At 32.3% G+C, this 21334-nt stretch overlaps 1 protein-coding gene and 1 non-coding gene across 2 annotated transcripts in view; both read right to left on the reverse strand.

The window, feature by feature from the left end:
- The window catches only part of LOC119637282 (eye-specific diacylglycerol kinase), a 265570-nt gene that overhangs the window by 202802 nt on the left and 41434 nt on the right, over window positions 1-21334 (reverse strand). The gene's annotated exons all lie outside the window — the stretch shown is intronic.
- On the reverse strand, window positions 4646-4807 carry Trnay-gua. Its single transcript has 2 exons — window positions 4771-4807; window positions 4646-4681 (listed from the first exon to the last, which is right to left on the reverse strand). It is a non-coding gene; the product is annotated as a tRNA-Tyr (tRNA).

Raw genomic sequence — 21334 nt, forward strand, 5'->3', positions numbered from 1 at the left:
GTATGCAATATTTTTATTATTATGAGTATTTGTTGCGTCACTATTTTCAGCAACAATAATTTAGCGGCACCACACACCACAGCATTGACAATCTCTTCATTTCTTTCTTATCCTTTCCACAGAATTGAATGTAAAAAATCATTTTTCTTTATCTACGAGTATACTCGTCTTAAAGATAAAACAAAATCGCATTTGGATTAAAAATCAATGAATCAATCTATATACTATAATTTTTTCTCTCGAATAACAACATTTTAAGATATTCTAACAAGTATATCTTTCAGATAAAAGCGGTCGAAGGGACCGCTTGCTGAACAACGTGAACTGAAAATACTGCTGCTTTCAAAAGCAATAACAAACGGATTTTTTACTTGTTACTTATGAACTACAGGAGATACATTACAGATAAAAATTGGCATATATTGATTCTATCTACAGAGATCGAAAAAAGCGGCGACACCCATTCAATGATATAGAACAGCATTCATTCATTTAATTGCATTTAATTGCAACATTTTTTCTTTTCACTTCTACATAGCTATAAATTTACCTTTATATGGCAAAATTCTTTAACAATTGAATACATTGTGCTTATCAACAACGAATTAAAATTTATATTTTTTAAAAAATTCAACAGGTAACGATTTTTTTTTTCATCAATATGTAATTTTGCAGCATATAAAATTTACCCAATAAACGCGTACACTCGTGATAGCCGAATTATAATAAGACCGGTAAAGGGTTAAATAAATATGTTGACGCAAAACGCACTTAGATACCCACCCATTAATCCACTAATCATATCTTCATGGTACAAAATCGGACATGAAAAGTTTGTAATCATCTATTATTTCCGCCAAATGTCAATCGCTTCCAAACGGCTCTCGGTTTCAAAATAATTACAAATTTTATGCATTGGGAAAAATGCTACAAAGTTTTTCTCTTTCTTAATATGAAATTTTATGCGAATATGCGCAGTGCGTGACTAATCGGTTGGGCTCATGTCTACTAGGCTACGGCCATGACCTCACTATTTCTTTCCTTGTTTCTCTTTCTTCACTTAGAACGACTTGTGGAATAATAGGTTTTTAACAGAAAAAATTAATGCTACTTATTGGACTATCATTTAGACGACGTCACTTAACGTTTTGAGTTGTCTCCTGCTATAAAGGCGCTCATCAAACTTATTAAGTTATCGTCATTGCCAAATGATGTAGCGTATTCAATAGCCGGCCTTATCCGACTAAAACGTTCTAGCCTTTATAATTTTAGCATACAATGGTCATTGTTTTAATTTGCTTTTTGTTATTTATGAAATCGAATGCAATTAATTTCTACTTAATAGTTGATTTTATTTTTAGTAACGCATAAAATATTTAAGGGGGGGGTTTGCTTTTCAACCACACGGACATCGGCCGTCTCTTTACTATATATGAATGAATTTTTTTTTTTTATGAACATAAGCACGATAAAGTGCTGAAATAAAAATTTTACAAACCGAGTAGCATATGAGATATTTTTGTTTTATACATATTTCATCGAATCGCTCGTATTCTCTACGAAACAATAAAAATTTCTAAAATAAACTTTATCGATAAACGTCTAAATAAATTTCAATGAACGATGAATGATTAATGGGTAAAATATTATTATGAATCACAGGCTCTTGCTTTTGCTCACTTGCTTATGCTCACAACCATAGAATAGCGGTACTCTCAATTTATCGTATAATCGCGAAAGATGCACGTAGCAAACCCCATACATTATGAATATGTAAGATATGTAAATTCATTAATCTTTGCTTGAAATTAGGTAAGAGAACACAAACGTGCCCAACGAACGTCAAATCAAACTTGAAAATATAGATGATTCGTTTAAAAATACAGCTAGCCGGTTTGGCTAACAGTTACTAGATACTAGCATCATCTCGATTGACATTTGCTTGGGAAGAAAAGGCGGGCATCCATTCGTGCGTACTCATAATTTTAGGCAATGAGCAGCACAACTTTTGGATAGCTGTTAAACCTTAAAGTTATGTTTATATATTGGAATATAGACGCACCTTCGATTATACCGATCTAGGCTTGTCTGCCTGTCCGTTCTTCTGTCCATATAATATCCTTGTGTTCAATCTACATGTTAAAATTGTTGAGATATTGTGATGAAATTTGGTACACCGACGTGTTTCGACCCAAATACGAAAGCTACTGAAAATGTTTCATGTCGGAAGAGTTTCTAAACCACTTCCCAAATAACGCCCATTTCGACATATCATTACATGAATGACTGTATTAAGCGACCCGGTATAGGGTATTTTGTTGTAGACCGTGGCCTATTAGAATGATTTACCTTGTTTTTTCTTCTCTTGGATTGTAATTATGATGAATAGGACCGTAGTCCAATTTAGCTTTTTGACCTCAACATGAGACTACAACATAAAAATTCGAAAATATTTGTGATAAAAAAACATGAATGAAATGATTACGATTTTGACGCAGCATACTGTAATACGGTATAATCATCACACGTTATAGTGAACATAACAAATTTTAGCTTACATTATAAAGTAGATATTTACCCAAGCATGTCGCTATTTACTGGGGCTATCTAACCTTTTAATGCAAGACCAGTCTTGATTGGTTAGTTTACATGCTTTCATTTAATAAAATACGTTGCAATTTTTATATAATTTGCTTAAGGTTGCGGACGTTTACGATTCGTTATTAACTTCAATTCTGACTTATTGCTTAACGCAACAGGAATCACCAATAAATTCACTAACCGATTTCGGTTCGGGAAGCATTTCTTGTTCGATTAAAGATAATTCGGAGATATTCAAGCATTTTAGTTGTAAGGGAAGAAAAAATTAAAATCAAAATTCACGACATACGTATTAGGAATTTTGAGGTTATTTTACTTAGAGTCTTGTATATGCAGTTTCGTTTAAAAAAAAAAAACTCAAATTTTGTAACTAAGTTGATAAAATTTATAGGAAATGAATGGTGAATTGAGAGGAACATCATAATGATATCTCAAATATTCTTTTTGATTTGTATTTAAGGAGTAGATTAAGGAGGAGTAGTATTCAAAAGTGCTTTATTAAGATTACGTTTGCATGGAATATACATCATTTACATCAAGTACCTGACTAAAAACACGATGCTGCATATTCGTACTAGATACTCACGGATTTTCAATAGTTACCGCCTAAGGCAAATATATGAAAATTTTGTAACTTTTTTTTTCGTTTTTTCCTAATTTAACATACATACCAATGATCAATACCAATAATTTTTCAAGTATTTATATTAAATTTCATATTAATATCTACTAGCGAAACTAGAATAGAATAAAACATTTTTATATTTATTTAATTTTTATCAACATTATTATAGGAGGGTCAAAGTTCTTTCAAAGCTTGATCTTTCCGCAATAGCAACAAGAAAATTTCGACTTGTTTAACAATGTATTATGTTTCAGCCTCGCGAAATTTGTGTTTGCCTTAAAAGGGATCTAAGATATTCACCAGATTTATGTTAATAAGGTAGAAAAACAAATATTTTGTTAGAAAAGAAGAAAAAACCACGTCTGGTCGATAATGACAGTTTATAGTAACCTTTTAGCTGATTCTAAGGAATATTTGCGCCATCTTATAAGTTGTAATATGCTGCGGCTTTTTATAGAAACTTTGTATCTTTTTATTGCCTTTGTATTGCCTACAATGATCGTTACACTGCACTTATGGAATAAATGTTAAAAACTGTTCACAGAGAGACTTCGTTCTCTTTACTTGTTAAACGTACGGCACAATAATCTTTTGTGTCTGTCTACGTATTTGCCTTACTACATGTACCAAAGAGGACTTAAATCTGTTCAGAAGACATTTAAATAACGGGGACTTTTGTTCTTAAATGTAAAAAAAAAAAAAAAAAAAACAAATCACACAATAATGTGCTTCAAAGAAATAAAAAGATATTTCCAATGCCTTGCTAGAGCACAGTAATAAGGCTATCGGTTATTTCGCAACTTTTTTTTACACTGTGTGTATGTATTAGAAATATAAAATAGTAATGCTTACCTTTTCTCGGTCTTAAAAGGAACATAAATTATGCAAAGAAAAAACACAAAAACCTAACTTTATGTCACTTAACTTCATTTAGTAAAAATAATATTAATATCAAGTGGCAGAATGTCAGATACAAAGTCGTTTACACACTCGCATCCAGGTTTCACTTACAGACTTGCATCCCTCGTCTCGACATAACACAGATTTGTTAACTTAAACATTTATTCACATTAAAATGTAACTTAATTAGAAAAGCGACACACATAAGCAAAGCGTTCTTCTTGTATATATTTAAGATAAATAACTTGAAATAAATTAGTTTAATATTAAATAAAGGAGGAAGATACGCAAAAATGTGTATATGTATATATATATATATATACATAAATTCACATCCCACCTATCATCTATACCACACAATTCGTTTGATTCGTATGTCAAGAAACTCTAAATTAAACGCATTCTCTTGCTACCACACTTAAGCTTTTAATTCTATTACAAACTCATTTATTAATTCGTTCCTTTGAGTAAATTAGAAAAAAAAAATTCAATATAAAAAAAAAAGAAAAAAAAGAAAATTCCTTCGAGCCGGATTTGAACCAGCGACCTATGGATGTCTGCACCTAACACTGTATACACTGGGCGCCGCAAGCGGCGCCCAAGGTAGACAGTCCAATCTTGATGTTTTTTGAATGCAACTTGTACTACAGTCCACCGCTCTACCAACTGAGCTATCGAAGGCACTTGCGATTCACTAGCACAATGTGTGTTTTTCTCTAATTTTATTATAAGCAGAGACTATTTACGTGACTGTAATCGCAGACGCAAGCACAGATGCTTACACAGCCACAGTCACAGCCACCGCCTCAGTCACTGTCAATTTCATATCATAACCACACGAATTTTACTTATACTAAAACAATTTAAAATAAAACTTCGTTTCTCTCGTCCGAAGGGAACTTAGCAAGCGCAATTATTTGCACACACATATATATTTTAAAAACAAACACAATCTATTCTCTTTACGATATATATGAACATTGATCATAAGCTATGTAAGCAGGAGGTGGACGAATTGGCAAAGTTGGCACATTTATTATGTTAACAGCGTAATATGTCACGGGTGCATGCCGGTTCGAGCCTCACACCACGCACCAATTGTGGGAGATTTTTTTCCTTTTATTCTGTGCGTAAATTTCTAAAATTATAAGCAAGCGCCGTTTTTTTTTGTCTTCAGTAGATCGTCGTGTTGAAATAGTGTTTGAAAAATGTGAAAAAGCCTATCGGAAGAAAGGTATATTTGGCCGTGATTGAATCTTTTATATCCAACACTGTCATTTAAAAAAAAAAATCCAAAAAAGGAAAATTTTAACATTCCGTTACAGTGTATCGGCATGATCGCTTGTTTCCATTTATGTACAGGTGGTGTTAGAAAAACTAATAGAAACTCATGCAAGGAATATTGTACTTTGTAAGTAACAAATAAAAAATCGCCTTTTCACCTACACAATAATCCTATGCTTGGACCGATTTGAACCATTTTCAATACCAAACTGGGTACGCGGAGCTTTTAATATTCTCATCGAATTTTAAGCCGATATCTTGTCAATTTTTGCGACTAAAAGAGTATGTATAACAAACTCTGACGTTGACAAGGATATATATATATATATGTATATACATATAATATCTATGGTTTTTTTCTCAGCAAGCGTTGCAGGCGTTTTCCCTGAATAAACATACCCTCATCCTTAGGTTATAAGTATAAGTATGAAGCGTTCTTTCATATGAAAGTCTAATTTTTCAAAAAAAGCGGAGAGGTGACGTTCCACCCTTTTTATTTGGCCTCCCAAGGCGTCCAAGACAATAAACCAAAATATTGTAAAGATTTTTCGAAAATAAGATCGGTGTGAAAGTTTTCTCTTTAAGAAATAATTGTTCGGAAACTAAGCTAAGAATCGGCATATTTTAATTTGTCAAACCAATCATAGGCAGCTCCCACTAAAGGATACTATTTTGAAGCTGCAGTTCAAACTTCAAGGCAGAATGGAAGTATCCAGCAATAAGCCAAGCTCGAAAAATACACAGTCAAATAAAATAACGAGTTTAAAGTTTTAAGTACCAGACTCTGTAAATATGTTCAATAAATCCAATGCTTGGACATTATCATCTTTTTGTATCATTCTGAAATACTTAAGGGATCATTATTAAATAAGCTAAGCTTAGGACGCGTATCTGGTGAAATTTTCGACTACCATTTATAATATAATATATAATAAGTCGAATACAAAATTTGTTCTATGAAAAAAACTGAATTGACATGACAGCTCATTTTTAGCCATCGTTTTCAGCATTTAAAACTTAATCAACATGAGATTGTGAGCCGATTAAATAGCGCCTGTTTGACTGCATGCCTTCCAACTGATTTTTACAGAAGAGAGAAATCATATTTGGCTTGAATCGAAAATGGACATACATATAACTTTTATGCATTGTAAATAGCATTATTGTACGCACTAAATGACTCTGACGAGTTGTTGTTATAAGAGCCTATATACAATAGCAATAGCTATGAATTCTTGTATTACGGAGAAATTCTACTACTTATGGACGGCATCGGTTTTCGACGTTTAAATTCATTTTTAAATTTGCTTCGAAACTCTCAACTCATTTAATTTCAACCAGCTTATTTTGAACAAACGCATGATGCATCTACGGACGTGGCTAAATGAACTTAGAAGTATGTATATGTGCTTCATGGGATTTCGGATGTGTGCACACGCTCTTCATAAAACACGCAATAATCAGCGATGAGACATGGATGTAGTAAGAGTAGTAGTTGTTAAAGCTACTCAAGAGATTGCTGGGAGCGAATAACTAGTCATTGCAAGGCAGCAATGAAAATAAGTAATTTTAGAAAAAAATTAAAGGATGCCTTACAGCAAACTCTCTGGTTGAATAATGATTTCGACCATCCTTTGTTAAGAGTGTAGCGTTAAAAGTTTATCAATCTCCAGTTACAATGCTGATTATAGTGTAGCGAGTATAAAACTTCAAAAAAAAAAAAAAAAAAAAAAAAACAAAACAAAACAGACAAGTATGGATTTGATGTATTTCATCATGGAAAAGTTTACTTCACAAAAATAATATGTTGACAAGAAATATGTTTGATGAAGGAATTTTTAAAATGAGGGACTGGCCAGAATGCAAGTGCGGCAGACTTTTTTAACCAAAAAAATCAACATTAAAAATTTTTCATATTTATAAACTTTTTTTCAAATAAATTAATGTTAATATCTTTTAAAATATTAAACTATTTGCATATAGAGTTCCGTAGCTCAGCAATACATTCTGCCAACTAAGCATAGCGTAAGTAAAGGATATGCATTAATGAATTTTGCAAAAATTTCAAATCTCTAGCATTAAAAACTAAAATGGAAAATCGTTTTTGTTTTTTTAAAAACGCGAAATAAACTCTTGTATAAGACCGTTGATAGCCACCTGGGGAAGACAAAGTATTTTAGTTTACTTTGTGTGAACCTCTAGTTTAGCCTAAGTTTATGAAAGATTTATATTGCATGGATTGATAAATTGACTAAAGCACTAGTCATGTTAGTATCATTCGTGGTGTTCACTGCACCTTCCCATAACGAATAGATGACTGAGATAAAACGCATACCGTACATAGTACTATCAGCAGATTTCTTTTGCTTTTCTATTTTGCACAATTTTCTATTTTGAACAAATTTTTGTGTAGGACAAAAACTCAAAAAATAAGATCTAACTAAAAACTTTTTCCAGGTAATATTGTCTTACCCTACGAACGAAATAATCACCATCTCAAGTGCACAAGTTAAACCAAATATCCATCATAGTTAAAAGGAAACTTCAATGATGAGGCATGAAATTTTCACAAATACTTGAAAGAAATTTCAAATTTAAATTTTCGGTGTCGTAGCTTCCTAAGTGAGAAGTACTAAAATTTTCGATTCTATTTTTAACGCGGTTAATAGATTTTTTTTGGGGGTCGGCGCTTTACAGCTCGGATTGTTCCCCCATTATCTGATGACTTGCTTTAGGAATAAAAAGCCACGTGGACTAAATTAAATTGAATAAAAATTGCAAAGTAACTGTCAGTGTATTGAACCACTTTCACTTTCGAATTTTAAATGACTCTGCGCAATACGTACATTTTACTGTTTATTATGGATGTATTCTTCAGCTATCTTAGTGAATATCTCGCTTACTTTAAATTAAAAATTACAATTACAATTTCGTATTCAATCTCTGTCTATCAATCATATTCTCAATTTTTATTTTAGTTTTCGCGAATATTAACAGGCGAAGAAAAGATGGTAAGCTGGCGACCGGTTAGGCAAAGATTGCAAAAGAAATTCGCAATCTTACCCTAATCATCGGTTTATATACGTCTTATAAAATCTCTGCCTAGTATTTCTACTAGTTACAAACGGTACGGCAAACTAAAATAATGTCGTTTTTCGATCGTGGTTATAAAAACAAAAAAATAATACCAACAATTTTTCGATAATGTATATGCAATAATAATCTCTGAGAAGAAAGCAACTTTGAGTTAAATGCACACTTAAACCGCAAATGCATGCAAATAGCTACGATCTTTTCTTAGTTACATAAATATTTTTGTGGCAATAAAGTCATTAAATTTGTACATTGCAAAAGAGAGAAATAGAAAAGTTAAAAAGAAAAAAAACTATTACGCAGAGTTCATAAATCATAAGATGCCGGCAACGGCAACGGCAGCGGCAACGGCACCGGTAAAAATACAAAGTAGCCAACGTTTATTAATTATGAAAGTGAACGGTTAGCTCTTCTTCTTAAACTTTTCTTACTTGTATTTCTTTAATCAAATCAATATGAAACGAAAATAAATTGTTATGCATATACTTCTCAAGAAAATTCGAAAAAAGGGGAAAAAAATAGGTCAGTTAAGACAAATGAATTTCAAGTCAAAATTATACTTTAATAAACAAACAAGTTAACCTATACGTTAAGTAGAAAGAAAAGAAAAAGAAATTCAGCTGTCTGCAAAGAGTTAAATAAACTGCAACGCATGTTAAGAAATGCATGTTGAAAATTTAATATTCTTCAAAAAGCAAACGCAGATATGAATCTAAATATTGAAACTAAAAATAAAAGTAAAGCAAAATAATAACAACAACAATAACAACAACAATGGAAATTACAAAATTCAAGTGATTAAAGAGAAAACAAAATGAACATTTGCAATACAATCAGACATATGACCTCATGTGCATGTTTACATTTGTCATAATTTCACTTCAGATACGCTTCAATGGCGTCCACCGCTTTGGATACTTTGCGGTTGGCGTTGATGGCGATGATGAAGGTGGTGGCAGTGGTGGCAGTGGTGGCAGTGGTGGCAGTGGTGGCAGTGGTGGCAGTGGCATGTGGAAAGTGTTTGCACACGCCAACAACAAATAACACACAATTTAAAGTTTTATAGGATTTCCATTCATTCATTATTCAAAGCAAACACATTTTTTTTTTTTTTTGCGGCATTATTTAAATATGTTAAATTTTCACATTAACGTACGAATGCATGAGTGTGCATGCAGATAATAGTCTAGTCTAGTCACTCAACTGATACTTCATAATCGATCTTTCTTTTCTTTTTTTTTTCTTTTCTTTTTTCTACTTCTTCTTCTTCTTCTTCTTTATTTTCTAGCTATATGACACAAGTGTCACCCAATCAACAAAAGCTTTCATTTAGTGAACATATGCAAGCGAACTTAAATAACACGATGAACAACGTACTTTTTAGAGGATAGATAAATACGAGAGTAACGTATGCGTATGAGTAATCTATAAATTAAATTTAAATATTAAAAGATCAATTATTATTGCATTCATAGAAAACTTTATACGTATACGCTCGTACGCAATCGAATGAAATGTTTCGTCTTCACGATGTCAACAAGTATTTCGACAAAAATAAAGCACAAATAAACGAAATTATTTTCTATTATAGAAAGCTCAGTTTTAGGACGCGTTTACAATTTCAGTTCTATTTACAGGGACGTGGACATAAAGAACATATAGATGCTAAGGAAATATTGCGTTGTATTTAATTATAAGAAGGCGTCCGCAGTTTCGTTATTAATTGCTAGAATGCTATGAAATCCTCGATTGGAAGATTGATAACTTTAATGAACTACTCGCTGCTCGGCTCATGATTGAACAGAATTGCAAAATAGGCGAACTCTTACGTATCGCATCTTCTTCTTTTTTTTTTTGCGGCCATATCCAGTCTACCAGTTGCATCATACAATCGATTATTAAAAGACATAAAATACAAGGAAAGCAAATGATCACAAAATATCATTTGTTTTTACACCTTACGGACATTTAGTTACATATGGACGGGAAAAAATTTTAAATTCTTTGCGTACTAAGCGACAGTGCCTCCCTCTAAATCGGCAAAAAGGGTTATCGAAAAAATTTCATCCTTTTTAGAAAATTTTCTCTCTATTTTTCGATACATTTCCTCTTTCTTTTCTTTCCACTACCATAGGGGTCATGTTGTTTTTTCCATCATTTTACTACGTACCCAAGATGTAGAATATGGGTTAAGCTAATTTGTGTTGGTATACCTTCACGGATACTGAAAGAACAAATTTATGATTCGGAATGGTAGGTAAGGTTCAAGCGACTACACAAAATAATTGAATAGTTTTCCGTGTCTCGAAGGAAGAAAGAAGAAGAATGGCTTTTCAAGGAGTTTTTTACTCCTTGGAGTTATTTACTCCAAAAACGCGAAAATTTTAAATATGTTAGATAAACGATGCTCTGCTCAAAAGGAGAAAGACGGAGCAGATACCTGACCCCGTTACGGCGCTTTAAGAGTATAGAAAGCTTTTAAAGGCCTTCCATCGTCAAGAAATCTTTTTTGTTAGCATCTTTGTCCGATATAAAGTCGACACAGGGTATATACTGACCAATGTATTCTTCGATAGTTGTCAAGACTTCTGTGCAACCGTAACAAATGAATCAAAAAATTGGCAAAAGAATCGGGCAAACCGACTATTGTAACCCGAGAGGCCACCCGTCTCTTTTACTATTAATTTTACTATTAAAAACCTGCTAATTGACATCTCTAATCCGAAAGCATTATTCAACGGTTTGGGTAATTTCCTTCTCGTATGAACAAGACATTGTTTTAAAAAAAAAAATTTTTTTTTTTCTGTTTTTAGTAAGCTTTTAAAAAACTCAAAAATTTTCAGCGTAGAGTAAAAACAAAAGATTGGTCAAAGTTTTTGTTGTGGTTGCACACGAACTTAAAATGTTAATTTGAACCTAATAAATAATAAATTCATTATAAATTTTAAAACATTTCAGTAATTAAAAAATGTTGACATTTTTAGGTTCATTACAAATACAGTAAAATTTACTTAATTGAGTTTCATCCCTTACCTTAGCTGCAAAGCAAAAAAAAAAAAGGAAGAACGAAACGAAAACTGGCTTTTGTAAGTGATGTCTCAAGCCCTGGATAATTGTTCGGAAAAGTGTACACATTCTCCTGCGGTGAATGAACGATTGAAACATTTTTCTTTGAATACAAAAAAGGAAATGCACTTTAAAATTGAAATTTTGTAATAAATTGCTTTAAACACTTCTTTGATAAAAACTATCACTTTTCGTTCCTTATCAAGATTATAAAAGAAGGCCCGACAACAAACAGCGCCAGCACAATTTGAAACATTGTACCCAGGCGTACCTTTGTGAGTCATAAAATATGACAATTTATACCTACACTTCGTATAAAGATTCACTCTTCTCGACAACTCTTGTACGCAGATGAGCCCAAAAGATAAAACTATTTAGTTCAAACTTACCATAGTAAGTTTATAAGAATTAAAGAATAGACTTTTTAAGAGCTTTTATTTAGAGAGACTTTTAAACAATGATCTCATGTCCTTCAAAATTTTTCACCATCATACAATATGCCAAATCGACTCGAAGCAATGAAATAAAAATGTGCAAATTATGTCCGGGAAATTTACACAAAATTTGATTTAAATACAAAACAATGTTCACCCTTTTAGCTGTAAGTTTTTTATTGAATCATAATATATGCATGTATATATAGGGATAGGGTTGTGTGTTGAATAGCACTTCGAGTAAATGGCCTCCACGGCTTTGCTGGCATATATGCGCTTTTTCATCGAAAATCTAACATTTGATCTTAGACCTGTGCAAGGAACGATAGCAGTGCCAATTACTCTCTCTCTCTCTCTCTCTCTCTCTGACAGTTGACGCAATTAAATCAATATTGTCCAACAATGAAAACGCGTTGCTCTTTTGTGTAATGATAAACTCGTACTAATTGCTTTTTTTGTTTTTTTTTTTTTGTTTGAGTTTTGAGTTTTCAGACATGGTTGCACAAAACGATTCGATCTAATTCACTTTGAATTCTATTCGCCCTTTTGGTCAGAATATGTCAAAACAATTCCGAATATATTGGTGTTATTGAAGATAAATCTATTGTAAGCCGTCCTGGTAACTTCATAAATCCGAAGAAATTTGAAGTAACAAATTTCCTAATCACAAATAAGCAGTGTAGGGTGTAAAGAATTTCGTGTTTGTTTTTGTTATGATTTCCACTTTCAAACTCTGCTTAATTAAACATTCGCTTCTTTTGGTTTAATTAACAATTTTTTCTGTATAAACATTAAAATGTTTTCATCAGATGAGCGAACACACGCACACAGATAGGTCAACTCACACCCTAGTACTAATCTCTAATACCGAACGAGATGAAAAGTCCTAAAATTCTGATGACGTCTCATATTGAAAAAAAAAAAAAAAAAAAAAACGCCTACTATTCGCTTCACAATTGCCGTCGCGCAAGTAACATTATATCCTCCTGTTTTTTCAAAACGACGGCTGGACCAAAATGATTCTTGTATATGTATTAAAAAACTTTTCTTTTCTTCAACTTTTTCGACGTGAATCAGTAACGTGCACACACAACAAAATTGCTTGTAAATCGTTACATAATATATCTTGCATATCTTGATCCGTTAAAGTCGATAATTTTGCATCTTCATTACATGTATACACGTCAATCTAAAACTTCGTTTCGGTATACACATCGTATCTAATAAGAGTGAATTTAGCAAAAGTGAATTTAGCTCTAAGCTAAAGCAGAATACTTACCATCTACGCTAAATAAGTAAAGAAAGCATCATGGAATGTAAGCATGTTATTGTATCTCTCGAGCCTCTTTCTATATGGATCTGATGATGATGATGATATTTGTGATAAAGATTTCATTGCCGCATGGGTCGTATTCGAATAGGCAAAGGATAGCCAACCCGCAACTTAATGGTCATGTGTTCAGGTTTCAAGTGCGGTAGAGTTTTCAATACAAACGTGCACATAATATAAGTTATCCGGCATGGTTTTAATTCATCCTTTGTGAATTTATTTTTAAAATTTATAGACAATAAATAAGCATAAATAAATATTTCACATCGAATTTTTCAGAGTTTGTCTACTTTTTGTTAGTCATTACAGAAACAAGAGAAGAGAAATAGATAGGGGAAGTGGCGGCCGCAGTCTAGTTGGTATGTGTCCAATCGTTATGTATTATGCGCGCCTCTATCGGCTGATCACTCGTTATATCTTCAACTAAGGGAAAACTCTACCGCACTTGAGATTTGAACTCTCGCACACTAACATAGTTGTTTTGCTAAAACGACTCGCAGTCTCACGTTATAAAAATTGAAAGAAATGTTGTTTTAAAAGAAAGTTCATACCGTGACATCTCAACCAGGTTTTGTAAATAAATATCTATCTGGCCATCGAAATTAAGAATCATTTTAGTTTTACTTTCGGAAAACTTTAAAATGAAAATAGAAAAGAAAATAATGCGATCTCGCAGGTAGATTTAAAAAAAAAAGCCACTTTTCATAAATCTGGATGAAAACGCCGAAACTCTAACTCTGAAGCTACTTCAGTCCAACTTTTAAATAACTTAATTGTCTATTCGTGATATGGATTAACAATTCCACTGCTCAATTCCAGAGAAGATGAAACAGGTTAAATCATCTTGACAAAATATAAATTTTGTTTAATTGCAGTTTTACATGAAGTTCATTGAACATATTGTATTCAAGGGACTATCTAACGGCACGGCATCTCTTTAACGCGGAATTCAACACGTATATAGCATATATTAAAAGAGAAGAAGAAAAAGACGCTCTTGTCTAAATCATTTACCATCAGGGTAGCGTAGCCGTGAAATCGTTAACTTAGCTTAACTATTTTGTTAATATTTCTTTCTAGCGATTAATGCGAGCAAATAAGTGTCTGATGCGTTTACATAATATTAAGTTAGTTGTCGAACATATATGAAATCTCGAAGACATCAAAATTATTCAATCTATTTCATTCATCTCCCGCATATTCATTTACGTCAGCGTTCAATACTTTTTGCTTGAGTTAATAAGATCGGGTAATAATGTTATATGAGATTACATAATGATATTTGCTGTAGCTGTAGAAGAGCAGAATCAACATGTGTTAGAAATCTTTAGAACTGTCATTTAACTTTTCCATCAAAGTTGGCAATGGCTCACGACGATCTTGGTGTGACCGTCGTTAGCATACTTTTAAACGAATAATTGAACGTTTTGTTGGGAAAATCAAATTCAAATCATATTCACTTTATTTCGTTCTTATTCGAAAGAGGAAAATTTTACAAATACCGGAGATTACATTGGCGAGAAGAAGAATTTCTCAAGGCGAGAAGAGGCATTCTCAGAGACTGATTTTTATGCGGATAGGGTTCATTCGCTTTCATAATCACAAATGAAAAAACTAAACATTTTCACCGCAAAATTATTCACGCCAATGACGACCGCCTTTAACCGAACAGCAAATTTATGGCGACTAACTGAACTGAAGTCTTGCATGGAATGCAATTGCAGCAGCTTTTTAATGCAAACTTTATGACGACGATACTGCTGGAATCTTCCACTTTGTCATCAAGATTGAGTAGCAGCCACTGTATGGTTATGCTTGCAAAACATTTGAGAGTTAGATTTGAATGCTTCTGCTTCCGCTTTTCACAAAATGATGCAAAGAGCATACAATCGTCGAAAGGTATGGGTAATTGGAAACGAAGACTGGTAACGGAGGTCCTCGGCAAGCTATGCAAAAACTCTATTGCTGTTAAAGGCAACATTTCTTGCTTTTTTAGAATTACATCTAAAACTCTTTTTACTCTATTAACGCGTTCCCGAAAAAGTCGTGTAAAAAAAATTATGGCCTAAATGAACAATTAGCTGATAGATTCCAGAACTACAAAAACAAGTGAGAAATGCATTAAACATGAGTATTAAAAAGTTCTTGTTAGAGTTCAATTCAAAATTTATTTCGTGCTCGCACGTTTTAATTCATATTAAATATAATATAAAAAATAAATTTCACTTTGATATATCAAACTGAATTGCATAAAAATAGCATTACGTGGCTTCACTCTATGCATAATTCGGAGAATCCGACTCATATACGCATGTAATCGACATAGTCTAACTGAATGGCGAAAAATATAAGGCAAAGTTACAATGCTTATTTGTGAGGAGTGAGAATGAAGAAATTGATAGAAACATTAAAAAGAAAAAATTCCTAAAAAAAAATTTAAAGAAAATTGGAAATCGAATTGAAACCAAAATAACAAAAAATTCTTTTAAAGCGAGATTTTTTATTTTCTTTTCTTTTTAAGCCGTGTAAATAAAATTCGTGTAAAAGGAGAATTGGGCGTAGATAGCTAGCAAACCAAGCTAAATGATATTTTATATCGACCACGACAATATTTCATAGCGGACGTTACCGGTTACGGATACTGAACACAAGCATCTAATGGAGTTTTTCGTGGACCTATGTTGAAGGTGCTCTAAAGACCACTTGTTGTTGATTTTTCTTTTTTATTTTGTTTTTATTTAAGAAAACATTTTTTAAATGTTTTAAAAAAGCACAAAAACCCATGTATATATATATATATATATATATATGTGTGTGTGTGTATGTATGTATGCATGTATGTATGTATGTATGCGCGCGCGGACATAATACCTTTTTGATATAAAATAATTAAATGCCCAGAAATCTTCAAGCGTTTATCAATACATACACACATATTTATAAATTTACATGCAAATACGTATGTTTTCTTTTTCTTTTTTGTTTTTGTTTTTTTCATATGTTATATATGTTATATTGTTTGTAAATACATATTTATTTATTCATTTATTTATATGCACAAACGCGTGCCAACAGATATACGCATATGGATATATGTCGGCGAGATCTCTTTATTACGAATAACATGTAAAAAATAACATGAACAATACAACACAATGCTTGTAGGAAAGGAAAACAAGAGAACGAAATACTTTAAGCTCTTACATACATGTACATACATAATTACATATTCGTTTATTGCATTTAACTGAGCTAACTCGTATGTAAAAAATCGGCAGAATTTCAAATTCGGTTTGAAATCGATATACAAAAACTTGAAAACAAATTGAGATCAGGATCACGTATTCCTGAGTGTCGGTAGTGTTAACAAAAATGTACTGGCGGACTATGCAAAATCCTTTATCAAATCAAGATTACAGCCCCATTACGGGCCCAGTACACAGCTGACCGATTGTTAAGAAACTTTTTTTACTATTTTTTAAAATTTACTTTAAGAGGACATCATTTGTTAAGTAACTATAAAGCGATGAACATGAACCTTTCATGTCCAAATGAAAATTTCTACTTTTACTTTTAGTACAATTACTTTCATGTTTGTCTCACTTCAAATTCTAACCCATACGTAAGTCACCACAAACTTTTAATTTTTAATTACACGAAGAAACTTAATACTAACAACAACAAAAGAAGTGAATCGAGCAGAAAATTGAGAAAAGAAAACTTTAAAAACACCGGAGGAAAAATTCTTTACTCCTATTAGATAAGAAGTCAACAATGTATAGTGGTTTGGTTCTTCAAACGAGAATGAAAAGAGAAAATTTTTTAATTTATTTAATTCATATTTCAGAATAGATGATGTATGTAATTATATATTATATCTCAGCAAAACTTTATAAAACATAAATATAACGAAAGCAGTTAGGGAGAAGGCAAAGCAAACGCAGATTTTTGGTTGCATGGAAAATTCATGGAAAACAAAGATCTTCACCAATTTGATTATCGCATTGGCAAGGTGGAGAAATAAGCCATAATTACCTCACTAAACCATGAATTTTTCTAATTTAATGTATATCTAGGAGATAATTTACTATTGTCCGTCCCTCTTATATATAAAAAAAAGCCAACAAAACAAGTGCTTTACGCTCATATTTTAAAGGTCATAATCTATATAATAGTGTGAACTTGATCCTCTTAACGAAGACGTCCTTACCGGGTAGATGAAATTTGAAAACAAAATTAAAGCAACGGATTTTCAAGAGAATCTTCTCATTAGCTATAATGCAATTCGATAGATATATTTGCCAACAAGAAAATTGACACTACCACATTTAATTATACACAATTTATTAGGTAGTCCAAAAAATATTGAACTTAATGTACATAACTAACATAACTAATAAAAAGTTAATTAATATCAGTTGGCAGTGCTCAACAGCGTCAACTAGCTCGTTCGTGGCCTTTGGCCAAAGTCAGGGTCAGTGTATAAAATTTCACAAAAAATATCTCAAAAATGTGATCTTTGGGTTGAACACAAGCAAGCACAGACGGACAGATGGATAGATAAGCGTGACAAGTGAAGACTTTGGAAGCCGGTTTTCAGAGGTTAAAGAATCTGAAGTTATAAGAATTTCTTTTGAAAATTTTCAATTTAATCATGAAATTGTATATGACTCCAACAACATTCACAATTTATAGGTCTATCTTGTTAACGTTCGCATTCAATCACGACAGGCTCGTGTCAATTTACGAACATACCCTTTCCATATCCCTGCCTTAAGAGTTTGTCAAATTCTCTGCGCTTAGTTTGCGACGATAAAAAATTCAATTTACTGAACATCAAAAAATTTACAAAGGATATCGTTGCTAGAAAATCTTACGTTTACGTTTTAAATAATAGGTAGCCAGAGCTGAGCTAAAGAAACGAAAAAAAACAATTTTTTTTTTTTTGGTTTTTTCCTTTTAGTATATGATGTTAGTATTAGTTTCTCTATTTTATCACCTTAAGGGTATGACAAAAAAAAATGTTTCCTTGAAAAATTCGAAAGAAATTAAAGAGATCTTTTGTATATATGTATGTGCCAGGCACACACATGACTATTGGAAAAGGAATCTTAAAATATCGATCTGAGAATAAGTAGCTTGAGGAAAAAAGCGGTTAAGTACTCTCAACTGCCCCTTAAGTTATTGGATATTTTCTGTTGAAATTTTCATAAAGTTCAGCTCAAGTGTTTCATCTACATTCCAGGTTTCATTATACTGCACAATAATAAGTTTTAATAAGTTGTAATGCGAAAAGATATAAGGCATTGTGATTTTTCAGACGCTTTGTAACAGTTGAAAGAAACACTTAGCCAATACGTTAGATGCGATTGAAAAATCGTTCTCTTTCATTTGTGTGCTTGTCTGCCCTCTATCTACGTAAATGCAAATTTTTTTTTGAGTTATGTTATAAATAAATTTTGAAAGAGGAAAAATATTCAGTTATCAAGTCTGCTGCTGCTGCAACGAGTCTCGGACTTATTCCATCGACCTTAATTGATGTTCTAACTCTTTTGCTTTTCTTTTACAAAATTGATCGTTGGAGGTAAAAGATTACATTTGCGTTCATTTTGCGTGCCGTTAACAGTAAGAGACCGTTTTTGCAAACATCCAAAACATTTATCAGTAAAAAGATGTTCGTTAAACGTCAAACGCCTTATATTGTGTTAAAAAAAAAATAATAAGAGAAAAAATTCAAAAAAAATAGTAAAATATATCTCTACAAAGTTTTCATTACTTAATGTTTATTTCATTATCGATTTTAAATGATGCTTTGCCTAGGGCAATATATGTATACATATATATACATTACATATATACAACTTTTCAACACAACACTAACATAGGGTAAAAAGCGATCTTACGCGAATTAAATCGAATTTCTTTGTATCCCGCAGCGTTTGTTGAAATGAGAAAAGTTCCCAACCAATAATAATTACTCATAATCATACACTTTATCGTGTATGGATAAGTCTTCGTACACGTATACGTATATATATATATATATATATATATGATTTATATTATATGGAATGCATTATGTATTATAAGTGTGCAAATAAATTCGTTCACATGAAATTGGTTGCTTCATAAAACGTATCGAACGCGTTCAATGGTCCCGTAATTTCAGGTGTAGATATTAAAATATGAACAGTGTAAATTTCAGTTGTCTGCTGTCAAGCTGCTCTTCATTGTATACCAAGGTGTAAAAAAGATGGAACTGCATTTTTCTGCATTTCTTTCATTTCATTTATTAGATTAAGCTGGAAGCTAAAGCTGCGAAAAATGGCTAAGTTAGCTTGAAGCAGTAAGCTACGAAATCGTGAGAAAGTGCTTTATACAATTTCGGACAAACAAATCAAAAATAATTTTCAGCTTAGGCTGGACTGTTTTACTCGCCCAAACCTGATTCCTTCCGATTATCATCTATTCAGACCGATGTACTGATACAGGTCAGCGCAGGTCAGCGGTTCGCAAAAGTTGAAGATGTGCGAAAGTGGCTCAATGGCCATTTCGCTTTCAAACCGGCAGATTTTTACAGCGGGGCGGTTCATAACTTTTCCCTTGAATGGCAAAATACCACAGATAATGATGATGCATATTTCGATCATTAAGGTTTGCAATAAGTGTACTGACTATATTTAAAATAAATTTGAATTTTATCAAAAAATAGGACGAATTTATTTGCACACCTATTATTACATATATATATATATATATATATATACATATTATAAAATAATTGTATATGGAAAAATAATAAAGAAATTCATGAACACATTTATGCCATGCCAACATATATAGGATCGCTTAGCAAGATATGTCATCTTAAATCAATCACACCAGAGACCCATTTTTCGTAACTTGTGCGTTCGTAGTATGATAAGAAATTTATTCATTTCAATGATCGAACCGGAAGCATTTTCGTAAAAGCATCACGCAACCTAAAAGTCGCACCATATCGCGGCACTAATTCTTGACATTTTTATTCTTTACATGCACTGATAAACGGGAAATGACTCTCATCACTCATAATACTTCTTAAATTTAAAAGATTATTACCTTGTTTATGCATTTTTATGAAAATCTACGAATTTTTATTCATCAAACGATATCACTATGACGCTTATGTATATATAGTGCAAAAAAGGAGGCGTGAATTTTAAATTAAGACATCTTAGTTCGTGAACGAAGATCGTGTAAAACGTAAAGAGATAGCAATATTACATTAATATACGATGTTTGCAATCAGATTTATGTGTAACTTTCCAAAAAATTATCAATTGCATCATGTTACAAAAATCGGACCTCATATATATGCTGCGCCTTGCTTGCAAAAGATTTTTTTCTTAAAAGTATCGTTCAAAATTTATTCGACTCGCATGGGAAAAAAAATCGATTCTTCGGCAATTGTTAAGATCTAGTTTTTCGTCGTTACTATGGATATTCGATTCTGCTATCTAATATCTTATTAAGACTATGGATACTTTGCTGGATCTTCGATGTAAATGCATCTAGGGGTATGAAAATTACAGGTGGAAATTGTGAAATGGCAATCCAGGCCAGAGGGCTTTTGCAAGAGGGGTCTACAAGGTTCGCCTGCTCGCGTGTAATCCGCCCATAGAAGCAAAGTGAAGATATTCTCCTTATCCATATCCTTGTATTATCTAAGGATCAAGTCCATCACGAAGTTTAAAGACCAAAAAAATTTTAAATATCTCCTGGTAGGAGATTGACATGCCTAAAATTGGAAAAATAAATACTTTACGTAATTCGTTTTTAACCAGTTAACTGGACCGACCTCTTTAGTGATATACTCGTGTACTCGTGCAAACGCAGTATGAAATTAGGTTATAATGACACGACTTGTGACAAAATGACAAAAATACTTTCGAATACATATTATTTTGGCATGCACACACACACACACACACACACACACACACACACACACACACACAC

Source organism: Glossina fuscipes, unplaced genomic scaffold (genome assembly GCF_014805625.2).
Source record: "Glossina fuscipes isolate IAEA_lab_2018 unplaced genomic scaffold, Yale_Gfus_2 59, whole genome shotgun sequence".
Lineage (NCBI taxonomy): Eukaryota > Metazoa > Arthropoda > Insecta > Diptera > Glossinidae > Glossina > Glossina fuscipes.